The sequence below is a fragment of the Geospiza fortis genome, unplaced genomic scaffold (assembly GCF_000277835.1).
Source record: "Geospiza fortis unplaced genomic scaffold, GeoFor_1.0 scaffold134, whole genome shotgun sequence".
NCBI classification, from domain to species: domain Eukaryota; kingdom Metazoa; phylum Chordata; class Aves; order Passeriformes; family Thraupidae; genus Geospiza; species Geospiza fortis.
Genome location: NW_005054396.1, coordinates 2,706,055 through 2,727,108, shown reverse-complemented (window position 1 = coordinate 2,727,108; position 21,054 = coordinate 2,706,055). Strand labels below are relative to the sequence as shown.

Here is a 21,054-nt window from a genome sequence, read left to right as displayed (position 1 = left end):
ATTTCTTGGTGGAGCGGCACGACGGGGACCAGGCGGAGGCCGAGCGGGTAGCGGCGGAGCACGGCTTCGGTGGGGTGCGGAAGGTAAGCCCCCCGCGCAGGGTCGGAGCTCTGCGATGCCCTTCACGTTGGGCTCGGGGCATGCAGTGTCGTGCTGTGGGCATGCCTGCGGCGCAGGGCTGGCCTTGGCGCGGTTCTGGCCGCTCCTCACCTGCGGGAAGGGATTCTTGCTTCTCGATAGGCTTTGAGGAATAGCGGTGGCAAGAGCAATTGCAAGTGCTCCTCGACATTGGCTCAGCAGGGTGGTTATCTTGGAGGGAGAGCGGAGTTTCCCACTTGGTAACTCCGTGCCTTTTGACTTACTATGTAAACATCCTGCCTTAGAGAAGCTCCCGTCCTGCGGGGCTGGGGCTGCCACCTAGGGCTTCCCGAGCGCGCCTGGAAGGGCTTGGAGCACCTACGGGAAAAGGAAAGACTCATCTCCATGGAGAAGCCTGCACACAATCTGAGTAGAAGATTTCATAGGGGTTTTGACACTCAATTTTTGATGCTGGTGCTTCTTTAGGGCTTCTTAATACTCTTATTATTCTCCTAGAGAAATAGGATGACCCCATGATAAGTGTGAATGTTTTTCACTAAAAATGTAAGTTGGGAAACTTCAATTGCCATTGGACGTTGTTTTTGCTCCTGAGGTTCTAGGAAATCAAGTGTAGCCAGAGTGACAGGTCCCCTCCTGGCTCCTAGAGTGTCCACCTGTGCTAGAAATCTCTCCCATTCAAGTAATAATTAGACCTCTGAATATTTTAGGATACAGTAAGACCTGGTGTGAAAACAGGGAGAGGCTGATAGAGTGCCCTGGTCATTACAGTTCCTGGCAGACTTGCTTAGAGGGGTGCGAAAGGAAAGTGGGCTGTGAGTGTTGCTGCTGCTTGTTTGGTTTTTTTCTTTTCCTGGCAGTTATACAATGACAGCCTGGTCCTGCATCCAAGGAAATGAATGATAATACCACCCTGAACTTGAATGAGTGAAATGGCTTTAAGCCTTGATTTAAAAATTAAAATTAAAAAACATATCAAGTGAGACTTCGTCCCTCAGGTTGCCTCGTTTCAACTCCAGTGGGAGCTTCTTAGAGAAATGAGGACAAGATCATTGTTGCTGTGACCACAGCTAATTCCTGCTCTGATAAGATGCTTTTGTTTTAGGCACACAGACTTGTCGTGATAGTGACAGCTGCTGATCCATTTGGGAAAGGATTCATTGTGTGCATTAGGTTTTGTTATATGAGATTTAGATACAGCTTTTTGGTTAATAGTTTTCCTTTTCTAGTCTCTTCCTGGTTGTGCTCCCTTCATCCTCTCCTGGGGTTATCTGACTGATAAGGCCTTATGAGGTATGTTCCTGCCTAGATCAATTTCTTATGACTTTTGCTAGGTGCTTTCAAATGATCCTGTGGTCCAAGTGGGGAAGAGACAGGAAGAGAGAGAGGATTTTGTAGGATGGAGAAATGCAGCTTCTGGGCTGTTCGAATCCTCTCCCCTCTACCATGCTTGTCTCCAGGATGCCTCACCCCCATTAGGAGACATACAGTTTCTACATGGAAATCAGCCTTGTAGCTCACCTGAGCTGGAGGGAAGTCCCTTGAGTGTGCAAGAGGAGAGAGAGTACCTGTTTTCCAGGACTCACTACGGGGACGCTGTGGACATGGGTGTCTCTAGGAATGAAGCCCAGCAAAGCCATAGTGTGATGTGTGTGTGTGCTCATGGCGTGGGGCAGCAGGTGATTGCAATGGGTCCTGCACTCAGCACATACTGTGTGAAGTTTTCTGGTTATACTATGCCAGTCTCTGAAAAGCCAGTAAGCTTGCCACCCCTCCTCCCCAGCTGTAAGAGGAAATAGCACTCTGCTTTCTGCAAGGCAGTAATTTTAGGGAAGGGGAAAAGTTGGTAGGGTTTGGGTGTGAGATTGATATCACACCCAAATCCGTGAGAGATTGATAGCAATCTCTATTCTAAACAGGGTTTGCGTGGTGATAATTGGCTGCCAATAGAAGCATGTATCATTTATGCCAGTGGCTCTTCAGTACTCTTCAGCTGAGGAATCTTCTCTCTGCTTTGCTATTGTCAGGCTTGTCTAGCAGCCTGCAGTCTGCAGACAGCTTTCATGGTGATATCGACAGTGCAGGAAGTTGAACGTGGTCATGAAGAGAAGCGTAGAGCTGTTAGTGGGAAGCTCTCGAGGGAAACTACTATGTGTAGATATGCTGTCTAATGAAATTTTCAAAAAATACCAGCACACCCCCCCCCACTCCCAAATTACATCACCAAGAGAAGTGGTCTTTTAGCTACTTCAATGACACATGCTGTTAGGATGATATATTCAGTTACTTAAAACAAATCCAGTTAACTTTGCCCATATTGGAGAGGAGCCATGGTCTGAAAATAATCACCTTTGTTTCAGTGCAGTGTAGGAACACAAGAGCAGATTCTTCTTTTTTAATGTGTGTGAATTTAAGATGCATATGAGAAAGATTCCTTTTATGCCTTTAGGGTATCACAGATCTCTTTTAACATGATTTTATGGGAGCTGGTTTTTAAATTATGTATTTTAGTGCATTTTTTTCCCCCAGTAACAAGGAATCTCTGAGCAAGTGCATACTACGTTTACTTAACAGCAGATTTCTGTAGAAATACATGAGAAAGCATTGCCTTTAAGATTAACGTTACGGATTGCATGATGTGCTTTCTAATTTATTCTTTGGCCGTGCTCCATCATTCTGAAACCCCTACAAGATGTCAGGTAGGCTAAATGTGGGCTTTAAATTCAGTGCTTGGTAAGTTGATTGAGAAGGGCTTGGTACTTAGATAAACAGGTGCTTTTGTTTAGGTCTAGGGTCCTAACATGTCAAAAAGAGTAGTCAGTTTTTCTTTAATCTTCCCTGAATTAATCCTGAATACAGACATCTTTCTAATGCTGATTCTGCTCTTTGATTCTTATTTTAATATTTGCAATTTTTCAGTCCATTTTTACCTGCTAAAATTGATTCTATGTATTTCTGGTGAAACAGGTACTGTGATAAAACATACTTTTTCTTAAAATGGTTAGTCTTACCATCTCTGAGCATTCAGGAATTGTGAGAATGCTCCCCTAATATTGTAAGAACTGCAAAAAGAACAAGTTTTTGGTTTTGATTGATTCCCCCCTGCCCCCCCCCCCCCCCCGTATGATTTATTTGCCTCTTGGCGTGGTTGTTACCAGAATACATTTATTAATGCAGGCTGACAAAAGCTGCTTTCTGATCTTGCCTTGCAAATTTCAATTAATTTCTAACAAGGAGAAGTGGAAGATGCATTTAGAAAGGTCTTCTATTTGGAGATCAGAGTTTAGGCATCTCTTTCCATTTCATCAACAACAGCGAGACTGAGAGAGTCCACAAAATGCTAACATATCTAAAAGGCTAAATATTTTGCATTGAGGTTTTGACAGGATTTTAAACAGCTAGTGGCCCCAGATTTTAAAATAAGAACCAAACATGAATTTGAAAACGTGGAGAATTTTATGTTTATGTTGCCTAAAGCTGGTCTATTTTTACCTTGTATCACCTGATTCCTTATCCCTCTAAATCTTGCAAAACTCAGTCTTTACCTCTCACAGCTGTGACTGCTTTGCTTGCTGTTTTTTGCTTAGAAGACTGCTGGTTGAGGACCAGGCTTTGTGGAACCAACCAGTAATTTCGTGATTAAACACTGCGAGCGTTCAGGTTTGTTAATTTGTTTTTGGTTTGTTTTTTTTTTTTTTTTTTTGGTGTGTTTTTGTTTTGTTTTTTTTTTTTTCTTTACCTTGCATAAATACAGATAAAGAAGCTATATTTCTTACTGCAGCACAACCCCCTTCCCTGCATTTAGGCAGGGAGCCTGTGAGGTGGGAGTTGATGTGGTGTAGAAGGCAGACCAAGAGGCAGAATAATGAGTTCACAGCCTTGAGAGCACTTTGCTGGGATTTCTGTCAGGGATCCTGAACATTTCATCCTGGGATGCACCTACTAAAACCTTAAAATGCCCTCCTGTGCAGATCAACCTCTAAATGTGGAAAATAGGTGTTTGCTTATTCTTTTTTTTTTTTTTTAATACTTTAATATTTTGTGTTTTGCCTTGGATACATAAACAACTCCAGAAGTAACCACTAGCTAACTTGGAACAAACAAAAAAAAATTCCTGTTACTTAAATGTAGTCAGTTATGCACATGAAAGCTGTAAATTATCAAGAAGATCTGTAAATCACAGACTCAAGCACATCCCTAACCCAGTTTCTCCTTCTCTACCAGAGACTCAGACTATTTGCTGGTGGTGTGTTCTGTTTGAACTATAAAATAGTTGCCTTGTCAGATTTTACACTTCTTTGAGTGTAAAACAATCGGGTTAGTCTCCCCTACGGTAAATCCCCACTGTAATTGCTTCATTTACTGTTTTGAATACGTGGCGTAGTTGTTTCTTAGCAAAACGTGCCGATTAAACCTTACCTTTACAGATTTTTGTTTTTTTTCCTGAACTACAGCTCAGTAAACAGAGTTATGGAATTCTCTCAGTTTATAAAGCTGCCTGCATTTATAATTTTATTTATTCCATATTGTTTGGACCCATTTGCAAAACAGAACATGTGGACATGTGGTAGAGACCCAGGAACTGCATCACAAGTGCAGTTCTTTTTACACTTTTTTTTTTTTAATGCTGCAGCCCAATGGGGAAATGTGCAATTATTGGTTTTCATTTACAATACATTTAGTTTTGCCAGTGTCAAGGAGAAAACCTGTAGGAAGTAGACAGCATTCCCTGAATGCTGTGATCCCAGCATACCGGAACATGCTGTGTACTAATTGATCTCCTGCCGTCTAGCCCAGAGTGCTGGGCGTGCTTGGCATTTGTTTATTAGCAGGCAAATGGTCCCAGAGACTGGGTCTGCTGCTTGTCTCCTTCAGAAAAGGACAGAGGTGTTTGAATTTTTGTTATCTTTTTGAAAATCCAGCTGTTGTGTGAAGGTGAAAGATAGCCTTCTATCTTCTTCACATAACATGCGAGATGACAAGATATAAGATCCTGCCAACTCTTAGGAAAACTTTTACTGCTGTAACTATACTGATGTGGTTAAAGTGGGGAAACAAACGCAATTGCAGTGCTGTTGCTATCAGTGTAGGAGTACTGACATGTTTTACTCATTCGAAGTCAGAACAATATTAACAGAAATTTAATTTCCATTGGAGCTTTTAACAAGAAAACCATGTTGATTTCAAACAAACAAACAAAGAAAACCAAGCAAAAGCAACAGCAACAGAAGAGCTTCTTGACTCCCTGGAGTAGTTATGCTGGTACTAGTTACTGCTTAGTGCAGCTAAATAGAAGTTTGCATATGACCCTTAACCTCATCCATCAATGGAGTAGTTCAGTTAAAATTGAGAAATGCAACTCAAGTTTCAAGGGCTTGTAATAAACCAGTTGCAAAGTAGTTTCCAAAGCATAGGTAGAATTTATCTGGTAGATAGTTTCCATTAGTAAGTTCTGAGAAATGTCCATGGTCACAGAATATTCTGTGAGCTGGAAATCAAGCCAAATTGTTAAAATTAATGATAAATTATGCCAGTTCTTACTAAAATATTATAGCTGAGAAACCCTTTTGTGCAGGTCCAGTCCACAGAACGGGTGGGTAGTTTCTGTGTGAGCGGTAGTAGCAAATTCAGTGCTGTTAATAGATGTAAAATTTACCTTTGTCCTGCAATGTTATTCCAGTCATCAGAAACCCTGTTCTTTTTATTTCTTTCAACTTTTTCAGATAATTAAATGGGTCAGGTCTCTACAGGATGCTGCTGCATGGCGGCTATAAATATTGCAGTGAGCAGCTCAACACTTCCATCCATCCATAGCCTCTGGTGGGAGGAAGCTGAACTGCTCAAGTATTTGTCAAAATCTAGTGTGTTGCTCTTGTAAATCAAGGCAAACTCTGCATTTAACTCTCATGAGTTCATTGAAAAGGCAAACCCTGTGCTACTAAAATAGAAATTTAATTTCAGCGCAGCAGACTCAGGCCATGTTTTGTGACAGCGGCATCCCAGAGAGAGCTGCATTCAGTGTGTACTTTGTGAAGTTCTGAGTAGCCATGACGCACAGTTATCATGCAGTGTGAAGTACAATTTGGTCATAGATTTATGACAGTAGCTCAGCAGTGTAACTCAGCTGTGCTGGCTCTGTTCAGCAAGTAGCAGGAGCTTGGACTTAAAAAGAAATTATCAGCTTGGCTACTCTCTCCATTTATACACTGTGATTATAAATAAATAAATTGGGTAGTAACAGCTCTTTCACAAGGAGTGAACTGGGACATTGTCCTGTTATTACCTACCTTCTTAAACAAGACTTCTGTGGAAATGTTACATTCTTAGCTACTTTGTCCACGGAAAGCAAATAGTAATATTGACCTCAGTGTTTACATCAAACCAGTTGGCACATGTATCCCAGATACACATGACTGAACTAAATTATTTGCTTACGAGATTAATAAGATGGTAATATGTCAAAGCAGTTTTATCCAAAGAATCAATCTATGAAAACCTGAAACACAGCAAATATATATTTAAATAATATTATTAAGTAGAGAAATTTGCTATTTCAGATGATTGTTGGATACAAAACTAGAGCCAAAGAGGTAAGTCTTCCTTGTATGCATAGTAAAAGAGGTGGAATATAGCCTTCCCTTTCCTGATGACAAAGGATCCTTCTTTCTACCTACTCATTTTTATGAAAAGCCAGTGAAATGGAGGAGTGTGATTCTGAAATCTGCTCTGTGGGTGAGTACTGTCTCTGTCACCTACTGTGCAACACCAAGGGCAGCAAAAGCTTCTTTTTAAGGCTTTTAGCTGCAGCCAAATATGGTGAATTAGCTATAACCATGACTGTTACCTGGGGGTGCTGGTTGACAGTCGGCTGAACATGAGCCAGCAGTGTGCCCAGGTGGCCAAGAAGGCCAATGGCATCCTGGCCAGTATCAGGAATGGTGTGGCCAGCAGGAGCAGGGAGGTCATTCTTCCCCTGTACTTGGCACTGGTGAGGCCACACCTTGAGTGTTGCGTCCGATTCTGGGCCCCTCAGTTTAGGAGGGACGTTGAGATGCTTGAGCGTGTCCAAAGAAGAGCAACGAGGCTGGTGAGGGGCTTGGAACACAAGCCATATGAAGAACGACTGAGGGGGCTGGGGTTGTTCAGCCTGGAGAAAAGGAGACTCAGAGGTGACCTTATCACTCTCTTCAACTTCCTGAAGGGTGGCTGTGGTGAGCTGGGCGTCGGTCTCTTTCTCCGGGCAACAACAGACAGAACAAGAGGACACAGTCTCAAACTGCGCCAAGGGAGATACAGGCTAGAATTAAGGAGGAAGTTTTTCACAGAAAGAGTGATCAAATACTGGAATCATCTACCCAGGGAGGTGGTGGAGTCACCATCCCTTGATGTGTTTAAAAAAAGACTGGATCTGGCACTTGGTGCCATGATCTAGTTGAGGTGTTAGAAGATGGGTTGGACTCGATGATCTTAAAGGTCTCTTCCAACCTAGAAATTCTGTGATACTGTGTTGGATTCCCATCAGTCCCATGGGGACTTTATGCTTCCCTGTATCAATTAATTTTAGAACGGTGTTTCAGTTGAACTTAGCTATTTAGAAGTTACTTAGAGCCAGTTGTAAAGTGGAACTGGCAGTTCCGAATTTGAGTGAAGTATTAAAAATCAGAACTGGAACATTTGCACATTTGGGAGAATTGGCTGCTAACATTGATGGAATGATGGTTGTGGATTATGACATCATCATCTTGACAGCATTTCCATATTTTAGTTTTTATATTGCCATTTAAATCCCCAAACTTCACAGGCAAATGTACTTTTCATCTCTTAACTGTAAAACCATTCAGTTTCTCCTACAATTAAGATATACTTCAGAATACAACCATGTCAGGAAAGCAAGTGGATATTTTTCTTTCTTTTGATGAAGACTAAAACACTCAATGTGATTCTGTAAAATCCCTTTCCCCCCGTTATATCTGAACAGTTATTATTCATGTTAAATATATTATACCTCGCTAGAGAAGCCAGTTTTTCAGGCTCTAAAGGCTGAAACGCTGAGTGATTAATTAAAATTTTCCTTTCCTACATTTTTCTTGCTTGACTAATGTCATAGGAGCAAGATAACATACAAGCACATGGTGAACTGAAAACAATTTCTGCCAGCAATAGACTTCCATCATTTATTAATTGGCAGTAAAAGACTTAATTCACAGGTACTTGAAAGGTCAGTGAGGGAGGCCCTGGGAGGAAGGATAAGGGGTGGTGTTGGGTGTTGCTGTTTTCTTTCCTTTCTCATCAGTATTGCTGGGTTTAAGTCATCCTTTTTTTCTTCTGTCTACCACAGAGCTCTTGATCCCATTCAGAGCAGCTGCTCCTTGTTGTGAAGTGACCATTATGCTTTTTTGTCAACAGTCAACAGGAGCTCTCTCCAGGTTGTGGTGGTGTGAGTAAAGGATTTGCCTCTGACCTTATCTTGTGGTAGTGAGGCTAGTGTCTGTGACTTCCTCCTAGCAGAATCAAGAAACTTTACAAAAATAAGGAAAACAGCAGTGTTCCAAAATGTTTCCTTTTCTTGGCTCTGCTGAAAATGTTTTTCTTGAGACTTCCTTCTCCTGCTTTTCTCAAGCACACTACCTTATGTTAAAAAAAAAAAAAGAGAAACAGTGTGACCCTCCTGTCCTTCTGTCCTTTAATGCTGCAGTTTTGTTTCTAACCCATGGACTTCTCTCCCATAAAGCACATATTTTTCTGAAGGATCTGTCTGCTTCTCTGGCAACTGGAAGACTTTTTCAGTGTGGTGTAATAACAGAAACTTCTCTGCGAAGCACTTTCTGTCTATTGGCTCTTCCGTGGCAGCCTAGCATTAAACAGACACGAAGTAAAAAGGAAAGAGTAAAGGTTTTGAATTGCAAGAGTGATCAGATCTTGTTAAAGTGTCAGTGAGAGCTAGCATCTTTGCATTAGAGTAATTCACATAATCTGTGCCTTCTTGAGTAACTCTTATCAGTAACCAACTAATTTTGCTCTGAGTTGTTCTTATCACTCGACTTTATTCAAGCTTAAGTTACTGACTCTGCTTTTAGATGCTGCATGAGCTAAGCACTTGCACAAATGTTTATGTAGCCACTTGGTTACATGGACGTAGACTTAAAAATAATGCCCAAATGCCTTACTGGAAATCAGGATCTCAGTGTTTTGCAACGTCTTTCCCCTTCTTCATCGATGAGGTTTAAGTACTGGCATTTGGTGTCTGGGGCACGCTGCATCTGAATGTTGTTTTTTAAATAGCAAACTTTAGCTCATGGCTTCTATCTCTGTGTTTCTGAAGCTGATGTGACACCTGGCTCCTGTGTGACTATAGTAGTCAGCCTGCTTGGTTGCATGCTTAAAAGGAGAGATGGGCTGGCTGTAAATCAGGAGTGAAGCAAAGTAGCCTTTTATAAGCAGTGCTAATTGCTGTCAACAATATTGATCTATCTCAGAGGCATACCATAGCCATTTAAATTTGCAGACTCTTAACTGAATCAAAATGTTTTTTATGAGTTTTCTCTAAGGAAGATATACTGTTAGGAAGAAGAGATTTCTGTCTTATATTGCTTAAATATATTACAACCTTTAACAAATATTTGTTGTTAAAGAGGTGCCTGATTTCTCACAGATATATTACATGTGCAGATATACTCATTAATATATGTTTGCAATGGCACTTGGCATTTTACATTTAAGAGTTTCATATCACAGTCTGTAATGCTCTGCAAACATTAAGTGAATCCTATCAATAAATAAAATAACTAAACTAGTACTTATAGGAATATGCCATTTTGCATGGGAGGCAACCGAAATAAGAATGTTACTGCTCTAATTGCCTAAGATTCTCCTAATATAAGAAGATACTGAAACTGATCTCTTTGGAAATTTAGTTCTGGCTCTGTCCTAGAGCAGAGTTGGTACCATGTGAAGCAAGAGCAGAGAGGGAAATAGCAAAAGAAATGGTCATGGGTTTAATGATCTTGGAGAGAAGGTCGTTTGAGGTGTGAAAACTTACACAGAATATTAACATCTTGAGAGATGCTTTGAAAACACAGCAGAATATCAAAAAAGTGACAGGATACCTTGGGGAGCTCCATCGCTCCAAGCAGGAGACAGGTACTTAGAGCCAAAATTTTATTCATCTTTGTTAATAAAATGTAGAACTGGCAAAACCACTTCTGGATTACCATCCTTTTTCCTCCCTTTATTCTTACAGCATGACTGCCTCAGACTAAATGAGTTATGGTTAATTAACTGGGTCAAGTACTGACTAATTGTCTCTAAAGAATGTCTGGAGTCTTATTTCTGTTTGTCTTCTTTTCTCATTTTTGTTTGTTTAGGTTTGGGGGTGTGTGTGTTTGTTTATTCTATTTTGTGTTATTCCTTTGTTATTGTTTTGTTTTGTTTTTATTGGGTGGAAGTGTTTTTGTTTTGTTTCAATGGGATGGTAAAATTCTCCCAATTTGTGTAGAAAAAATATGTGTAACACATACTTGCTCTAAGGAAATTTAATTGATTCACCTTCTTATGTAATCTTATTTACTTAATTATTCTAAATGATGTGTGTGTTTATCTGATCTTTGTGTGGTTGTAATGGAATTGTGTAGCTGAATGATTGGAGAGGTTTCCTCCTTTTCCCAGTGGTTGTTTGTTGCTGCTAAAAATGACAACACAGTTGGTAGATGCTCCCAGTGACTTTTTTGGTGCTGAACTCCAGAATTTTTTCTGGTGCCCAGGGCTTGACTGAGGTGCTCTTCTTCCTCACACACCCACAGCCACCCCGTTTATGTAAGAGGACATAATGATGATTGTTCAGCCTTTACTTCAGCCCGTCAGCCAAACAATAATAATCACCTACTCCTGGTAATGACAAACTGGATTAACCCAGACAGTCCAATTTGAGGTCTAGTGTATAAGCAACATTCTCCTCAAAATCTGGGAAGTATCCTGCTTCCCACAGGGCATGTGGTAGACTTGATAATGGTGTTTACAGTTACTGGGGAGTAACAGATAAAACTCTCTAAACTGCATAGATCCATTCCCATAAAGTAGAATAACCATTTTTAAAGTGTCAAATTACTTCTCCAATTCACTGATAAAACTATCAGCAAATCCAGAGTATTGTCACTGATGACTTGTATGACTTGATGTGCTTGCAGGATGGAGCTCTTCAGTGACAAACTTAACAGTGATACAGATACAGTAAAACCTTACACCTGTGTGATTCATTCAATTGCAGATCAAATTCCTAATATCACAAACTTGTAACCAAACCTATGGAGCGATGTTTTGTAAGTGCTTGGAGGCACTAGGTGGGGTAATCGAACAACAAAACTGATGAGAAAATGACAGTAGCCACTGAACATCAGAATTGATCCAGCTGAACAGCAGTGCTTCTCTTACAGACTTCGGAGTGAAAGAGCTCCTGGGGCTCAGCTCTGCTTGTATTCTAACATGGCCACCTCAGAGAAGTGAAATGGATCATGCTTTGAAAGGGTCTCTCTTTGCCATGAATTGTGCAGGGCATTCAGATGAATTCCATGTGGACAGATTGGACATGTAAGTGTAAACGCAGTCCACAACCGGTTAAGTTTCTTCCATTTACTTCCAGGTTTTTATTAGACACCTCATGTCCAGCTATTGAGGAGACTGTTTAACCTTGTTCTTGCTGCATGCAAGAGGGACTAGACAAAAGGCTTTGTTTTATCATTTTGGATAAAATAAAATCCTAAGCTACATATTCTACAAATTCTTTGGACATCACTTTTGACTTTATACTGTTTCTAGAGGAGAAAATATTTTGCTGTGGAGGTGAGGAAACCTTTGAGAAACCATTGGAAATGTCTTCTGCTGGCTTGAGAGGATGTAATATAGAACTTGCTAAGCAGCGTTGCTGTGTTCTTACAGAATAACCACTATTCTAAATAACAGTAGCAGGTGGCCTTGTTATCATGTGTGTTAAAATATTACCATTGAATTTTGTATCTCGCTACTTAGTCTTGGTCCCTTCTTACTCCCACCACCAGTTGCTGATTCCTTTAAGAGATGGTTGGATATTTATATGAAACAGAGCTAAAAACACATGAAAATGTCTAAGACAGACATTTATGAATTAATTTGTAAGAGAAAATTTCACTTTGTGTTACTAAGTTGATTTCACAAGGATGATCTTATGATGTTTTCATACGAAATGTACCTTCTGAAGTGTTGAAGCTACGGCTATAACACCTCCACCTGCCAGATTTGCCAAGAGAAACAAATTAGACTTTGGTGGAGGCAGCTGGCTAGGACACAGGTACAAGGAGAACTGAGCCGGAAGACTGAATCATAGCACTCAGACCTGGGCCTGACTGTGCCAGTCCTTGGGGCTGTTTGGAGGTTGTGCAGAGCCCTGGTTCCAATGGAAATCCTTATTTTGTGCCTTCAGCATAATTATAGCACACAAATGAGCAAGTCTGAATCCTTGCCTGGGGCCGTGGGGACACAGTAGACTGGATTTCTTGTTGAGTGATCTCTGGTGCAGCTTTAGTCCTCTGTGCTATTTCACATTTCTCTACCAATGTTTGCATTAATCCTTTCATGTTTGTGCTTTGTTCTGTGTCATTTTGGTGCCTGAGACCGCCTATGTTTCTAGCTGGCTCTTCTCTTACATGGCCCTTATCCCTAAAGTGAGTGAGTGTTTTTGACTTCAGACTTAGCTCCCATCTGTGTATTTAAAGGTGAAATGATTTCTAATGCTAATTGGGGTGGAGGAAAATTAGAGCAAGAGAGTTTAAAAATTATTATTGAATATTTATAAGCATCCTCAGTGCATTTGATGAAACTGGGATGAAAAGGTTTCAAAAAGGTTTCTAATTTCTACTGTGAGATACTTTGTTGTACTTCACTTACAATGGTAACTGAAGGTGTGTGGGCCCGCAAAGGCTCCAAATACATTTATTTGTACTGGGTTTAGGTCATATTTTCTGTTGGTGTAATTACTGAGCAGTAATGGGATGAAGGAGCTCACCTATGCCGATTTATGGTTCCTTTCAGAGTCAGGAGGGATGCTTGGGCGGTGCTTGGACTCTATGGGGAGAAATGTTTTGTGTAATACTTCTTTAAAAAAAGAAAAATATTAAATTATTATTTGGGGGATGGGTATATATTTTTTTCCTTTAGCACCAGTGTTTGTTTGAACTCTCACATCCATGGCCACATATTCATACTAAGGCAGGCAAGGAGCTCTGAGGAGGGTCTTTGTCAGCCTGGCTGAATGAGTACTTTCTGTCAATGGCATTCACTGACAGATCCATTTATGCTTATTTTGGTGACCAAAGAAGGTGATAACTTGCTATAAATTGCCCTTCTTGTATTTATAAATGATTTTGCTCAAAAGAAAGTTGTTGCAGACTATTGTCCCCATTAGTAATTTGGGAGAGGAACCTTAACAAAAGATTAAAGTAAACTGATTTTAGAATATTACAGTATTGGGGAGAAATCATTGGAAATGATGCACGTAAGTTAGCAGAGTGCTGTAGGTATTCTGCATCAGTGTGAAAGGCAGTATGGGAAGGCTGGGCAGAGGTAGTTCCCATTAAAATAAAGAGGGGGCAATCCAGGTTGTTCTTAAGCTTTTTGTGGGCACCATAATGTATGTAGAGCTCTGTAGTGAGCCAATAAAATGCAATGTTAAAGACAAGGAGCCAGTAAAATTTTATATTAAAGATAAGCCTTGGAACCAATGTTCATCTTTTTTTTTGTATTCTATATTACCTCTTAAAACTAGTGACAGACAGTGAATGCTGGATCTCTCCCAGAGAGCCAGATAAAATATTGATGCCACTGGCAGCTTAATTCGACTTGGGAATTTTCTTAAAAATTTATTGCTGATTCATAATACCTTTGCTAGATGGGCTTTTCTGGTCAGGAGATGCTGATGCTTGTTTTCTGTGTTAGCTCTGCTCAAGGTGGTCTCACTGCAGTTTTAGAATGAGGAACAGTATCTGATTTTAGTCTTTCTGTGGCTTTTCTTTAAACTTCTGCACTGCTTTGCAGCTGATATTAATTTTCTTTGCTTTGTGGCAGGCAAAACTGCAACTGGTGTCACTGTGCATATTGTTCAAGGCAAGACCAAGAAAGAAGAGCAATTTGATTTTGTCAAGTAGACAAGATGGGATGGGAACCATCAGTTCTGGGGAACTATCTCTGTGTGCTGCCCCATCCTAGATCATCCTCAGTGTCTCTCAGGCTACTTTATACCTGATTTTTCCTTCTCAGAGCAGTTGAGGGCTCAGCAGTGGACTGTCTTTTTCTCTCTTTTTGTACCAGGGAATGGCATCTCAGGAGCAATGCTTGGGCCTGGCAGGGAAGAATTGTAGCTGCATGTTTACAGCACATCTTCCCAGCAGTGGCATCTAGGGCAGCACAGAGTCACTCCCTTTTCTTTCTGGGGAAAGACTGTAAGGAGGAAAGTGCAAAATGGTTGAGAACCATGATTTTAACTTACTCATTTTTATTTCAGAAATAATTAACACCTCAACCTCTGTGATTCAGCAGTAGCCTGAGGTCAGCTAAGATACCTCAGATGTATTGGTGCTAAAACTGTGGACAATTTGAAACTTTTCCTGCTTCTTTCTATACCACATGGTGCATCTTGGCAATCTTCATAGAATCATGGATTGTTAAGGTTGGAAAAGAACCTAAGATCATCAAGTCTATTTTGATTTCAGTTAAGCCTCTTCCACTGAAAGAGTTTTTCTTTGCTGCATTTAGTTGATCACTGAATTTTTAAAAGTTATTTTCTGGTCCACATCCTTCAGGAAGAGGGTTAAAGACATTTTCATTTTTGCTCCAGAAAGTGTTATTAATAACCACAAGGAGACTGCAAATATGAAGAAAGAAGGAGACAGGTGGATATAAAATGTTTTGCTCTATTTACTGTTTTGTATTTGTGATTCTGGTTTTGCTTATATGTATTTTCCACCAGTACTGTTATACAAATATTGCAAGTAATGAAGTGCTTGTAATTCCTGAGATTCTGGCAGTCGTGCCTTGTAATGGACAATATTTATGCATCAAGGCAATAACTAGGTCTATTTCTAAATAATCCTCCTCACTTGAATGTTAAAGTGCTTTCCAGTAATTAGTTATCTTACTTAATTGCTAATTTTTTTTGAGGGCAGAAAGCTTTGCTTTTGTCTTACAAAAAGAACCTGAGCCACCAGGTTGAGTGCATTATTGTTCCATGTTACATGCTGAGCCTGCTGCTGCCAGAATAGTAATTTTACTCCATAACAATTCCAGCTTTACAGCTACAATATTATAGAGCAGATACTGTTGATGACACTTCAAACTCTTTATGTACAGGAGATCTGTTTTAATTTCATATCAGTATTTGCACTGTTCATTTCACTATTTGCTCTTTTGCTATAGCTCCAAATCAAAAGACACTTCCTGGAGTAGCTGATAGTGGGAATGTAAATCCTCCTGTGAGCTGCCTGTGTCCTCCATTTGGTTGGGACCAATAAGTTACTGGCCTGGTAGCAGGAGTCCCTCAGAATTGGAAGTTTCAATCATTTCTTGTATTCACAGATCTCAGTGCAAAACCCTCTTCAAAGCTTGACATTTTAGGCCCTTTCCCTGGTGTCTGATTTCTCCCAAATGTATGTTCATTGATTTCAAGGATTTACTGCAGGGTTTAGATTTTTCCTGAAAATTGCTTGGTTTCTGCTATTACTTATTCACAATCACCAGTGCTGGATCACTGTCTTTCAGTTATTGCCTTACTGAGCTGCCTTCCTAGGTGTCTCCCTCTGGGTTTAATTGATCTGGTGTGAAAAACCATGTGAAACGTAAAATATCCAAGTTCCTCAAAGATTACTGGGATAACTGTGGAAAGAGTGGAATAATCTTAGTCAATCTTATTACTTTGTCCCTAAATCTGGTCATTGTTATACTAATTGTAATTGCTTATGGTCAAACTTGAATATACCAGCTTTAAAAGGTTACTATATGCAATATTGCTTTGTGCTAAGAGGTATTAGAAACTAACCTTATATGGAAAATGAACAGCAAATATCTGTTATTATATATTTCCAGATATGTTCAGAATTGCTTAGCCTAATCCTTAAAGGAAGAACATCAAGATCAATATTTGACTGGATTTGATTTTAATGTTTGATACTAAAATAAAAGGAAGAAAAGTAGCCTGATTTAATGGAGAGAATTAGAAGGCTAATTGGGCCACAGACAGCAAAGGATGGTATTCAAGCTGTAACTTGTAATCTGCCTGTTTTGATTTTTTTTTCCCCTGCGTGTTTTTGAGGCATAGAGTAATGTATTAAGTGTGGGGGAAGGGCCTTTTCCTGGAGAGCCAGAACTATTACCAAACTCTGGATTATGTAAATACCTGATCACCCAGTTGGTAAAGATGTCAGATACAAGTTTAAATGTAAATCTGCTTTTTAAAAGAGTTACCTAAACCCAGACGGAATTTGAACTTCCATAGCTCTGACTCTGAGGATATGTACAAAGTGCAGGAGACTTTGGTGGCCTTTACTGTGAGCTTTCATAGTCTTCTTTCTCCTTCTACCTCAGCTGTTGTATTTTTCACAAGTGTGTGGAGCTGAAGCTAAATACTCTGATTATTCACCCAGAAAAGCTTTCCAGTCAGCCATGCAGATCAGCTCCAGAGAACCATAATGATTTTGATGAAATCTCCTTAACCTTTTATAAACACTTTAAAAGAGGTCTTTTTATCAGAACAGAATGCTTTGATTTTTTTTAAGTTACTTCATGCGTATATATCATACAGAATGGAATTTTAACATGAAAATGAAATGCTTTCATTTCATTGATAGTAAATGTTTCAATTAACATAAAGAAGTACTTTGAAGAAAAAGAAAATCCAAACTTGCCTACTCATTTTTGGAATTAGCAGATTTTAGACTTTCAGAATTCACTATCTTCTATTTCCGCACTGCTTTCCATGTATAGTAAACTATGTTTGTGGAAGTGTACCACATATCGTGATAGATTGACTGAAACAGGAGGTAATTTCGTAGAAGGTAATTTATATTTATGCATTGTATATATGTGTATACAGGAACAGAATCTCTTTTATGGCAGCATGATGCTGCTACCTGTATTCAGCCAGGTTTTCTCAACATTTTTTCTATCTAGACATCAGCCTTGGTATTTCAGTAAAGAACTTTGAACTCCTGCTAAGATGTTTATGTTATCATGAAGTACAGATAATAAAAAGGAAAGGAACAGGCTGTCATAGCTGTTCTAGAATATCTCTTTTAGAAAGGTATTTTACAGGCATGGTAGTCAAACCTTTAAAGTTGAAGTATTCATAGCATTAATGTGTAACTTCCTAACCATTTTTTCAACTTTTACAAGGACTAGCTTAGTTTAAAAATGTGCAGTTAGTTGCTTAGATTTAAATGTTCAACTAGAATGTACCTAATAAGTTCAAATGGGGAAAGAACTGATCACTTGAGATTCAAGTGGAGCTTCCTAATTAAGTGCTGGAAATGCAATGATGTTCTCCTAACACTATGTCATTTAGCCTTCTAAAAGCTAAATGTCTGTGAGCCTTCCAGTTGCTCTCTGCCAGTCCTGAGGAGAGAAATGCATTTAATAATGGGAAGCCCTCCAGAGGTGTTTGCTTGCTCCTTAAATATCTTGAACATTAAAGGTGCAGAACACTGTTCCCACCTGAACACTGAGCTGTCTGTTTTCCTAATACGCTTTGTGTGTTCCATTTGAGGGTGCTCAGAAGAAACTCCCAAGTATCGTATTTTTCTGAAAGTGGAAATCTCTTTGCTTTCTGCCTTCCATCTTACAGTGTCAGTTTGAGTATGTTACAGCAGCTCAGCGAAGCATTTATGTAAGGCTCTTTTGGTGAGAGATGCTCTCTGGAGTTTCAAATCTTTTGCAATTAATTTTGTTCTTTTATTCTGGCTTTTTCAGGAAATAGGGAATGCTTCCTCTTGTGATTTGGGCTGCCTGTCAGAAATATTGACACTGTTGACCTTAAATGTAAGGTGGAAAGAGTACTAAGTGCATCCAAATGAAGTTACGCACTGTAAACCTGTAGCAAACAACTTTAATGCTGCTGGGTGCACTTCTCAAAAATAACTGAAAAGGGGCATTCTCCGGAATGATTTGGGCTCTTTGGTATTACTCTTCACAAGTCTTGTTGTAGATTCCTGAATCACTTCTCAGGTAAAAGTTTTCTTGTCATCCTTATTAACAACCAATAGCTCCATTATTTTTTTTTCCTTTCTTCTTCCTCAGCTCCCTTTTTTAGAATCTGGATACTTTTTTTATCACAATGGTCTTGCTAAAGCCAGGAGAAGACGCAGCCTTCAACACAAGCTTCGTCTGGAAAAGGACTCCAGGGTAAGTGTTTCATCATTATGTGCACTGTCAGATTTTCTTTGTGACACAGACCGCTTTTTTATGTGATCAGGGTGATGATCAAATCTATGGCTATGATTATGGGTTTTATTCCCCAATGCTTGTTTCAAGCTTGCTGGCTTCTGTATGCGTACACTTCCCAAATAGCCTCAGCTTTTATTTTTATTTCACTGTTAGAAGTAGTCATACATTCTCTGAGATGTGTCTTCTCTCCAGTAAGACTCATTAATGCCATAGTCTCCAGGACATCCCTGTGCACTCTGTAATGTGGGGAGAAGACATCTGAGGTACATCTCCTGGTTGTCCCCTCCATGAATCCTGCTACCCATGGGTTATTCAGCTCTGAATACCTTGTGGTATCAATGGTGGCACTTTCTTAGCAACTGCCATAGATTCCTTGCTTATCAGGGAATACTATAAACACCAGTTACTAGGAGAGTGTAAGCTGTCAAACTTGAGTAGTTCTTTTAGAGGCTCTTGCTTGCAGTCTGTGAATGGTCTGCTCAGTTTTCAGAAGCATAAACCTCTCAGATAGGAGAAGGTGGCCCCTTTTGTGGAAAGCTATGAGCTGGCACTGACAAATTCTTTTTCCTTATATGCAGAGTTTTTGCACCGGTTTGATGCTGGGCTGAAGTTGGACCAGGTAGCACAGAAAGTATATTTACTGCCCAAAGAAAGTAGGTCAGCCTACGGAATGATATCATGACAGCAAATAGATTATTTTTTAATCCATCATTAAGATGTCAATTCACTGCACTGTGAAGAGTGGGAAATAATTTTATTCCAGACAGAATATGATTGCCAGATTTGTGTTATTGGAACATCTGTGACAATAAAACACTTGAGAAGAAGAGGAAAATAGGTAAAATAAGATCATAATTGTTGTTGTGACACCAGAGCAAGCAAGATCTAATGAATTCCCAGCTTAACTTTCCTGTTTCTGCAGAAATTTCAAGTGATTCCTAGTGAAGCAACAGATTCCAGGTCCAATTAGGATGCCCATGGCTGGTCACTTCTATTGAGAGCCATGTGAGGGAACCAGATAGGTTCCAGGTGCTGCCTGCTCCATTGCTCTATCCCGGGATGCTGATAATTGGGTGCTCTAGGGTCCCTCTTCCTGGTCCCCTTCTCTAAAGAGAAACATACACGTGAGGGATTAGGAGGCAGAGACGTGTCCAACCTGCCTTGAACAGAAATTCACAGGCTTCCGTTTTTTGGTTTACTGTTTGGTTTACTGCTTAGATCAGAAAGTTTGGTTTAACTTTCTGATCTAAGCAGAGATCAGAAAGTAGATCACTGTGGAAAATCTACAATTAGTGGATACTAAAGCAAATGTCCTGAGCTGTTTCCTGTCTCTGAACCACCCAATCTTGTTAAGTCGCTTATGAGAAAATGCATGAGAAAATTTAAGAGAAAAAGCACACAATTAACTCAGAGCATTGAAAAGTAGTGGCTGGGTACAGTCACTGTGCAGAGTCATTCCATGTGCTCTTTGGAAATAAATATTTCTGTAAGTCTCTGAAAATTTAACAAATGCCTATGATATTTGTAGGAAACCACCAATTCTCACTGCAGCCTAATGTCTGAGCACTCCTGTACTAATTCCAGGCTGGCTCTTACATTGATGCCTCTAGACTAAGTGTCTGCACTGCTATTAAGAGCAGCTTAAGTGAATCTGCCTTCTGGTTCAGAGATGGTCCTTTTTGTGGTTATCTGATACTTGCCGGTTTCTATACTTGCAGTTGGCTTCTGTCACATGCCATGAAATCTCATTTTTCCTGATAAATCTCCACCTCATTGTGCTACTGCATATCAGTGACTCCGTCCTTTGATTTCAGGGAATAAAGCTGTGTTTAAATAACTGAGAATATCTGCAATATGAGGAAAAGGATGAGCCTGGGTGAATTCTGACTTCATGGTTTGCACTGGAAAATGGAAGGGGGATGAAGCAATGTTTCATCTCCATGTGTAAAATGACATTTTCTCATCTAGCCTGTCCTGTTGAATAGTCCTTGAGCTCTTATGATACCATATAGGTCAGTTAATTTATGTAATACAGTTTGAGAGCAATTAAAAATTAGTTTTACCTCCCTTCTTCTTTTCTATGTGAAGCCATAAAAATTCCTGTCAAATTTGTGTATAAGGAAACATGAGTTGTGTTGACAGTACTTAATTTCAAACTCTAAAAGTAATTTCTAAATGTAATGGCAGCTTTCTAGACCATTTACAATCAATTTTACTTAGCAACAAATGTCAGCACTGTCATGGTTAATATGTTAATGTGTGAAGCCAAGAATAAAATGTTCCTGTTTTCAGGCTAGCCAGGAGGAAAACTACCACCACAAGGCTATAAAAATCACTCAGGAACTGTTACGGTAAATGCTGCTGCAAGAAGTTGGTTGGCCCTACCCAAATGAGAGAAAGTGGACTGCACTTATTCTGTATACTTTTCACTTTTAAGGAGGTTACAATGCCCAGCTTATTTTAGTTACTAGCTGGAAAGCAGCACAGATGTTCACTCAATTA

The 21,054-nt window shown here is 39.8% G+C and overlaps 1 protein-coding gene across 1 annotated transcript in view; it reads left to right on the top strand.

Annotated features, from left to right (window-relative positions):
• The first annotated feature begins 6 nt into the window (after positions 1–6).
• PCSK2 (proprotein convertase subtilisin/kexin type 2) overlaps positions 7–21,054 on the top strand; it is a 108,915-nt gene continuing 87,867 nt past the window's right edge. The window contains exons 1-2 of the mRNA XM_031060937.1: positions 7–83; positions 18,406–18,510. The gene's annotated coding sequence lies outside the window, so the exon portion shown is untranslated. The remainder of the gene's footprint in view (positions 84–18,405; positions 18,511–21,054) is intronic.